The 7,744-nt window shown below is 42.6% G+C and overlaps 1 protein-coding gene across 1 annotated transcript in view; it reads left to right on the top strand.

The window, feature by feature from the left end:
* The first annotated feature begins 1,629 nt into the window (after positions 1 to 1,629).
* RGS19 (regulator of G protein signaling 19) overlaps positions 1,630 to 7,744 on the top strand; it is a 59,490-nt gene continuing 53,375 nt past the window's right edge. The window contains exon 1 of the mRNA XM_070748772.1: positions 1,630 to 1,648. The gene's annotated coding sequence lies outside the window, so the exon portion shown is untranslated. The remainder of the gene's footprint in view (positions 1,649 to 7,744) is intronic.

The raw sequence follows: 7,744 nt of genomic DNA, 5'->3' as shown, positions 1-7,744 counted from the left end.
GGATTTAAGCCCCCTTTGAAACCCCGTGAAGTAGCGAATCCGCAAAAGATGAATCGCGAAGTAGTGAGGGATTACTGTATAATTTGTGTTAGATTTCTGTGTGGCTTTGGTATTGAGATTTTTAGAGTGTTTTAATATTAGATTTCTTCACGTTTTGGTATTTGTTTACTGTGAGCCGCCCTGAGTCTCGAGAGAAGGCCAGCATAGAAATCTGATTAATACCCTGTTACCCCGAAAGTAAGGCATGTCAGAGGTTTTGCAGAATTTGCTAATATAAGGCACACACCCCACCCCCCGAAAATAAGGCGTAGCCAAGTTTACATACGGTACGGTGGGAAAACACGGTACCATTCAAAGCTGTTCATAGCGGTACCATAATAATGTGGCGTCACCTGCTGGCCCCTTCCATCGCTTTGTGCTGTCTCACCGCCATTACAGTCTCCACTACAGTGCGTAGACTGTAGTTCCCCTGGTGGCCGGAAGCTGCAATAGCGGGAGTATACTGTTGTACCATATAAGTGCCGTCGTTTGTGTGTGTGGGTGCCATACTGACAGGTACCGTACCGTAATCAGTGTACTGTACTGTTCTGTCGGGCTCTCTGGTACACTCCTCCCAAAAATTCACAGGTACAAATTTCAGACACACACACGTTTGAAAATTCAAAACAATGTTCTTTATAATGAAAATTCACTTAAACCAAGCCCTCCTTTGGTATAGCAAAGAGCACTGGTCTCCAAACAAACTGGTAATTTGTACAAGTCCCTTATCAGTTCTGTGATACTTAGCTTGCAGCTGTGAGGCAATTCACAGTCCTTCTTTTTTCATAAAGTGAAACACACTTGGCTCTGGTTTAGTTTCAAAGCGGGGAAAAATCAGCACACAAAGGTCAAAGTCAGCAAAGCAGGCACGAAACACAACAATCAGATAATCCTCCACAATGGCCAAACCCACAGGCTGCTCTTTATAGCAGCCTCACTAATGACCACAGCCCTACCCAACCACAGGTGGCCTAATTTTCTTTGATAATAATCTTTCAGGTTTTGTTGCCTATGCATCGCTCTCCGCATGCGTGGCTGTATCATTACCTCTTGTTCTGAATCCAAGGAGGAACTAGATAATTGATCTCCTTCTGAGCTGTCTGCCCCACTCTCCTCCTCCCTGTCACTCATGTCTTCTTGGTCAGAGGAGCCTTCATCATCAGATTCCACCGGGGGGGGGGGCAAAACAGGCCTGCAGCATGTGGATGTCTCCCCCACATCCACAGTCCTTGGGGCAGGAGCTGGGGCAGAGCTAACCACAACATGTATGGTACACTTTCTTTGGGGGTGTCAGCTTTTCTGCCTGTGAATTTGTCTTATTTGAGAAATATAATTCACCCCCCGAAAATAAGACGTAGCACAACCTTTGGAGCAAAAATTAATATAAGACAGTGTCTTATTTTCAGGGAAACACAGTAAGTAATAAATGCTATAAACTGCAGAAATAAACCTTCCTGCTTCTTTAAAAGGAACCGAGAAAAGGCGTTCATTTCCCATGGATCTGGTTTGAGCCTTCCTTTCGGCATGAGGCTCCATTCATCCCTGCAAACACGACAGTTGCCAGGCGAAAATTACTCCCCGCGTTCATTCATAAAAGCTCCTCGAATGGGTAATTCATAAAAATCCTTTGCCAATGGTGTCAAGGATGGGGGTGGGTGGGGGGTGGGAGAGGAAATATAATAAAACAAAATGAAACGCCGCCCGTTTTCGGTGGCGCACGCCTGACAAATATAGTTAGTTGGTGAGTTGGCGTATTTTTGTGGGATAATCGTTTTTATGGTCTTTTATTTGCAAAGCTGTTTTTGCTTAGCAGGAAGAATGACTCGTAATGAGAGGCTCCCAGATGGTCTCTGGGTAAATTGAAGAGCAATTAATGCTGGTAGCAAAAACAAGCTTCTTTAAAAAAAAAAAAAAAAAGGATTACAAAGAAATGTTTCTTGGCTCTTGAGAAGAACAGGCACAGAAGTGGAATATCGGTTGGGTGAGCAGAAGTAACCCATAGAAACATAGAAGGTTGACGGCAGAAAAAGACCTCATGGTGCATCTAGTCTGCCCTGATACTTTTATTTTGTTTTATTCATTTGTCCAATACACAAATACATAGGAAGAAAAATAGACATGTGATAATATAAAAGAGGGTGAAAGTGAACGTAGAGGAGAGGATATATGAAAGGAAGAGAATATATATGATAAGTGAGAGAAAGGAAAGACAATTGGACAGGGGACGAAAGGCACACCAGTGCACTTATGTACGCCCCTTACTGGCCTCTTAGGAACCTGGAGAGGTCAATCGTGGAGAGTCTAAGGGAGAAGTGTTGGGGGTTAGGGGTTGACACAATTGAGTCCGGTAATGAGTTCCACGCTTCGATAACTCGATTGTTGAAATCATATTTTTTACAGTCAAGTTTGGAGCGGTTCGTATTAAGTTTGAATCTGTTGCGTGCTCTTGTGTTGTTGCGGTTGAAGCTGAAGTAGTCATTGACCGGTAGGACGTTGCAGCATATGATCTTGTGGGCAATACTCAAATCGTGTTTTAGGCGCCGTAGTTCTAGGCTTTCTAGGCCCAGGATTGTTAGTCTATTTTTGTAGGATATTCTGTTTCGAGTGGAGGAGTGAAGGGCTCTTCTGGTGAAATATCTTTGGACGTTTTCAAGGGTGTTGATGTCTGAGATGTGATATGGGTTCCAGACAGATGAGCAGTAGTCAAGGGCAGGTCTGGCAAAAGTTTTGTAGGCTTTTGTGAGTAGTGTGAGATTGCCTGAGCAGAAGCTGCATAGGATCAGGTTAATAACTGTAGAAGCTTTTTTGGCGATATTGTTGCAGTGGGCTTTAGTATTTAGGTCATTCGATATTAATATTCCAAGGTCTTTAACTAAGTGTGGGTTAGCAGTGAGAGATTGTTTATACTATTTCCTGTATTTTATCTTAAGATGGATATATGTTTATCCCAGGCAGGTTTAAATTCAGTTGCTGTGGATTTACCAACCACGTCTGCTGGAAGTTTGTTCCAAGCATCTACTACTCTTTCAGTCAAACAACATTTTTTCATGTTGCTTCTGATCTTTCCCCCAACTAACCTCAAGATTGTGCCCCCTTGTTTTTGGGTTCACTTTCCTATTAAAAAGACTTCTCTCCTGAACCTTATTTAACCCTTTGGCATATTTAAATGTCTCAATCATGTCCCCTCTTTCCCTTCTGTCCTCCAGACTATACAGATTGAGTCCATGAAGTCTTTCCTGATACGTTTTATGCTTAAGACCTTCCACCATTTTTGTAGCCCGTCTTTGGACCCGTTCAATTTTATCTATCTCTTTTTGTAGGTGAGGTCTCCAGAACCGGACACAGTATTATTCCAAATGGGGTCTCACCAGCGTTCTATACAGCGTGATCACAATCTCCCTCTTCCTGCTTGTTATACCTCTAACTATGCAGCCAAGCATTCTACTCGCTTTCCCGATCACTTGACCGCACTGTTCACCCATTTTGAGGCTGTCAGAAATCACTACCCCTAAATCCTTCTCTTCTGAAGTTTTTGCTAACACAAAACTGCCAATACAATACTCAGATTGAGGTCAAAAAAGACTGGAAAGGTCTCTCCAATGGGTTCCGAATGAGCAAAAATTCTAAATAAAAGTCTTCCGGTAGAAGAAAACAAGTAGGATCCTGGCTGTTTATTACCAGAGAAGCTGGCAGAGAAAAGGCCAAAACTAAACAGCTGTTTTTACAGCTTGGTTTGGCAGAATCCTGATTTAATAATTGCATGTTTCTAGAATCAAAATGATAGCCTTCGGGTTTGGTTGGCCAGAGACATTTGCATCTGTGTTTCAGAAAGCTTCAGTGTTGTGCCTCTAGAGCTAAGGAGCTAGTCCTCGTGAAATCTTCCTGATCATGCCTGGGTTGAAGACCCCTGCTCTAAGGGACCCCATTTGGAATACTGTGTTCAGTTCTGGAGACCTGACCTACAAAAAGATATTGATCAAATTGAACGGGTCCAAAGACGGGCTACAAAAATGATGGAAGGTTTTAAGCATAAAACTTATCAGGGAAGACTTAATGAACTCAATCTGGAGGACAGAAGGGAAAGGGGGGACATGATCAAAACATTTAAATATGTTAAATGGTTAAATGAACTCAATCTGTATAGTCTGGAGGAAAGAAGGAAAAGGGGGGACATGATCGAAACATTTAAATATGTTAAAGGGTTAAATAAGGTCCAGGAGGGAAGTGTTTTTAATGGGAAAGTGAACACAAGAAAAAGAGGGCACAATCTAAAGTTAGTTGGGGGAAAGATCAGAAGCAACATGAGAAAATATTACTTCACTGAAAGAGTAGTAGATCCTTGGAACAAACTTCCAGCAGATGTGGTTGGTAAATCCACAGTAACTGAATTTAAACATGCCTGGGATAAACATATATTCATTGTAAAATAAAATACAGGAAATAGTATAAGGGCAGACTAGATGGACCATGAGGTCTTTTTCTGCCGTCAGACTTCTATGTTTCTATGTTTCTAAATAAGTCTCAGGAGGGAAGTGTTTTTCATAGGAAAGTGAACACAAGAACAAGGGGGCACAATCTGAGGTTAGTTGTGGGAAAGATCAGAAGCAATGTGAGAAAATATTTTACTGAAAGTAGTAGATGCTTGGAACAAACTTCGTGGTTGGTATATCCACAGTAACTAAATTTAAATATGCCTGGTATGAACATAGATCCATGCTAAGATGAAATACAGGAAATAGTATAAGGGCAGACTAGATGGACCAGGAGGTCTTTTCAATCTTCTATGTTTCTATCTAAGCCCCCTTCTCTTTTGCAAAAGTTGTCCTGTTCCCGTTGCAAAATTTAACCACGCTACCACAGCGTTGCTCAGCGGGTGGAACTTTTAAGAAGGGGGTGGACTCCAATTCCCAGAGTTCCTGGGCCTGCAGGGGGAACTCTGGGAGTTGAAGTCCACCCTTGTTTAAAGTTTGCAACCGTTGTGAAACGGAAGCAGCACTAGCTGATAAGAGTGTCGAAGAAGAGGATGTGAGACGCCTCCGTCTTATGCAAAATGGGTCGCTGTGCGTCGTCTCCTCGGCTGCTGTCGAATTGATTTCCGAAGAAAGCAAAGAGGAACTTAAGGACTGAGCACGCCTCCCTTCCTCTCTCTCTCTTAATAAAAAGCTAATATGGGTTGAATAAATGTTATGGAAACGTCACCTGTGGCACGGACACTTTAAGGCCGTGATGGCGAATCTATGGCACAGGTGGCATGTGGAAACATAGAAACATAGAAGACTGACGGCAGAAAAAGACCTCATGGTCCATCTAGTCTGCCCTTATACTATTTCCTGTATTTTATCTTAGGAAAGATATGTTTATCCCAGGCATGTTTAAATTCAGTTACTGTGGATTTACCAACCACGTCTGCTGGAAGTTTGTTCCAAGCATCTACTACTCTTATATCTGAGGACACATAATGCATTCCTCTATTGTCAGCTAATTTTCGGCCTTCTGGAGGGCATGGGAGGCTGTTTTCCCCCTCCTTAGGCTTCAGGAAAGCCTCCCGAGCCAGGGGATGGCAAAAAACAGACCCAACGGGCCTACTAGAAGTTCAGGTAGGCCCGTTGAGCTGTTTTTTGCCCTCCTGAGGCTTCAATCCAGAGGCTGTAGTGAGGCCTGTGTGCATATTAATTAGATTTCTCCAAAAACTCGGGGTGGCTCACAGGATACAAAAGCAACACAACAAATCTAATTAATTAAAAATTACTACTAAAATCCTATATATAATAAAATCAGTCACCCATTTCATTCACAACCACATCGACTAAGCAATGTCGTTTGGCGTGATCCAGGAGAAGAGCCTTCTCTGTGGCGGCCCCGACCCTCTGAAACCAGCTCCCCCCAGATATCAGAGTTGTCCCCACCCTCCTTGCCTTTCACAATCTCCTTAAAACCCACCTCTGTCGTCAGGCATGGGGGAATTGAGACTTTCCCTTCCCCCTAGGCTTATAAAATTTATACATGGTATGCTTGTATGTATGAGTGGTTCATTAAATTGGGGTTTTTTAGATTGTTTTTAATATTAGATTTGTTTACATTTTCTTTTCTTCTGCTCTTGTATCCCAGCGGCCAGTTACGTCCCACAGAGTTGGCCTCCTCCAGGTCCCATCGGCCAGACAATGTCGACTGGCAGGGCCTAAGGGAAGAGCCTTCTTTGTGGTGGCCCCGGCTACCCCCTCCCTCATGGTCTTTTGTAAAGCTGTCAGTGAGCATGGGGGCCGTGAGTGATGAAACTGTCTCCAGTCGATACAAGATAGGATTGGATTGGATGAATGTGTGTGAATGTACATGGGGTCTTTTAAAATGTTTTAATAATTTTTTCATATTTTTATAGTTATTAGTTTTTTATATATATCGTTATATTTAATGCTATACGCTGCCCTGAGTCACCTCGAGAAGGGCAGCATAGAAATCTAATTAAGAATTCTTGTTTTATTTTTGTAGCCTGCCCTGAGTCCATTGGAGAAGGGCGGGCTATAAATTCAAATAATTAATAAATAATAGACAGATAAATAATGGACGGAAACTGAATAAGCAGAGATTCAACCTGGAAATAAGGAAGAACTTTCTGGTGGAACAGCTCCAACACTTTCAAAGGGAGATTGGACTGCCATTTGGGTCGGAAATGGTGTAGGGCAGTGATGGCTAACCTTTTTCCCTTCTATGTGCGAGTGCCCACAGACAGCCACAATTCAATTTTATTTGATTAGTCAATCGACCATATCAAAGCAAAAATAGCAACTACAACGATCATCATAAAACTGCGACTCATTGTAAACATTATACAGCACTGTAAACTGGTTAAAATACAATAAAATGAGATAAAATAAAGGGAATTTAAAGAAATGAGTTAGAATGCAGTATAAGAGCTATCGTGGGGCTTCTCAGATTCGCCCACGTTTCCACAACACTCCGTGGCCTGCACTGGCTGCCGATCAGTTTCTGGTCACAATTCAAAGTGTTAGTAATGACCTTTAAAGCCCTATATGGCATCGGACCAGAATACATCCAGAACCGCCTTCTACCGCACGAATCCCAGCAGCCGATAAGGTCCCACAGAGTTGGCCTTCTCCGGGTCCCGTTGACTAAACAATGTCGTTTGGTGGGCCCCAGGAGAAGAGCCTTCTCTGTGGCGGCCCCGGCCCTCTGGAATCAACTCCCCCCCAGAGATTGGAACTGCCCCCTTGCCTTTTGCAAATTACTTAAGATCCACCTGTATCGCCAGGCATGGGGGAACTGAAACACCTCCCCCAGGCTTTTTATATTTTATGTTTGGGATGTGTCTGCTGCATGGTTTTTAAATGATGGGGGTTTTAGATGTTTTTTAATACAGTATTAGATTTGTTCCTTTGTAACATTGTTATTATTATTGTTGTGAGCCGCCCTGAGTCTTCGGAGAGGGGCAGCATACAAATCTAAAAAATATTATTATTATTATTATTACTATTACTATTATTATTATTATTATTATTATCATCTATAATCAAGTAGTAAAACATGAAAATATAACTCGTGCAAAGGTTTACATTAAAGAAATGTAAGATATTGGTCACAGGCACAATTCAATGCCTGGGGAGGGTAAAAACAGCTTCCCCTGCCCCCTGGAAGCCCTCTGGAGGTTGGAAATGGTTTGTTTCCCAACTTCTGGTGGGGCCGGAAGGCT

The sequence above is a fragment of the Erythrolamprus reginae genome, chromosome 3 (genome assembly GCF_031021105.1).
Source record: "Erythrolamprus reginae isolate rEryReg1 chromosome 3, rEryReg1.hap1, whole genome shotgun sequence".
In the NCBI taxonomy this organism is placed as follows: domain Eukaryota; kingdom Metazoa; phylum Chordata; class Lepidosauria; order Squamata; family Dipsadidae; genus Erythrolamprus; species Erythrolamprus reginae.
This window is presented reverse-complemented; position numbering and strand designations above follow the sequence as displayed.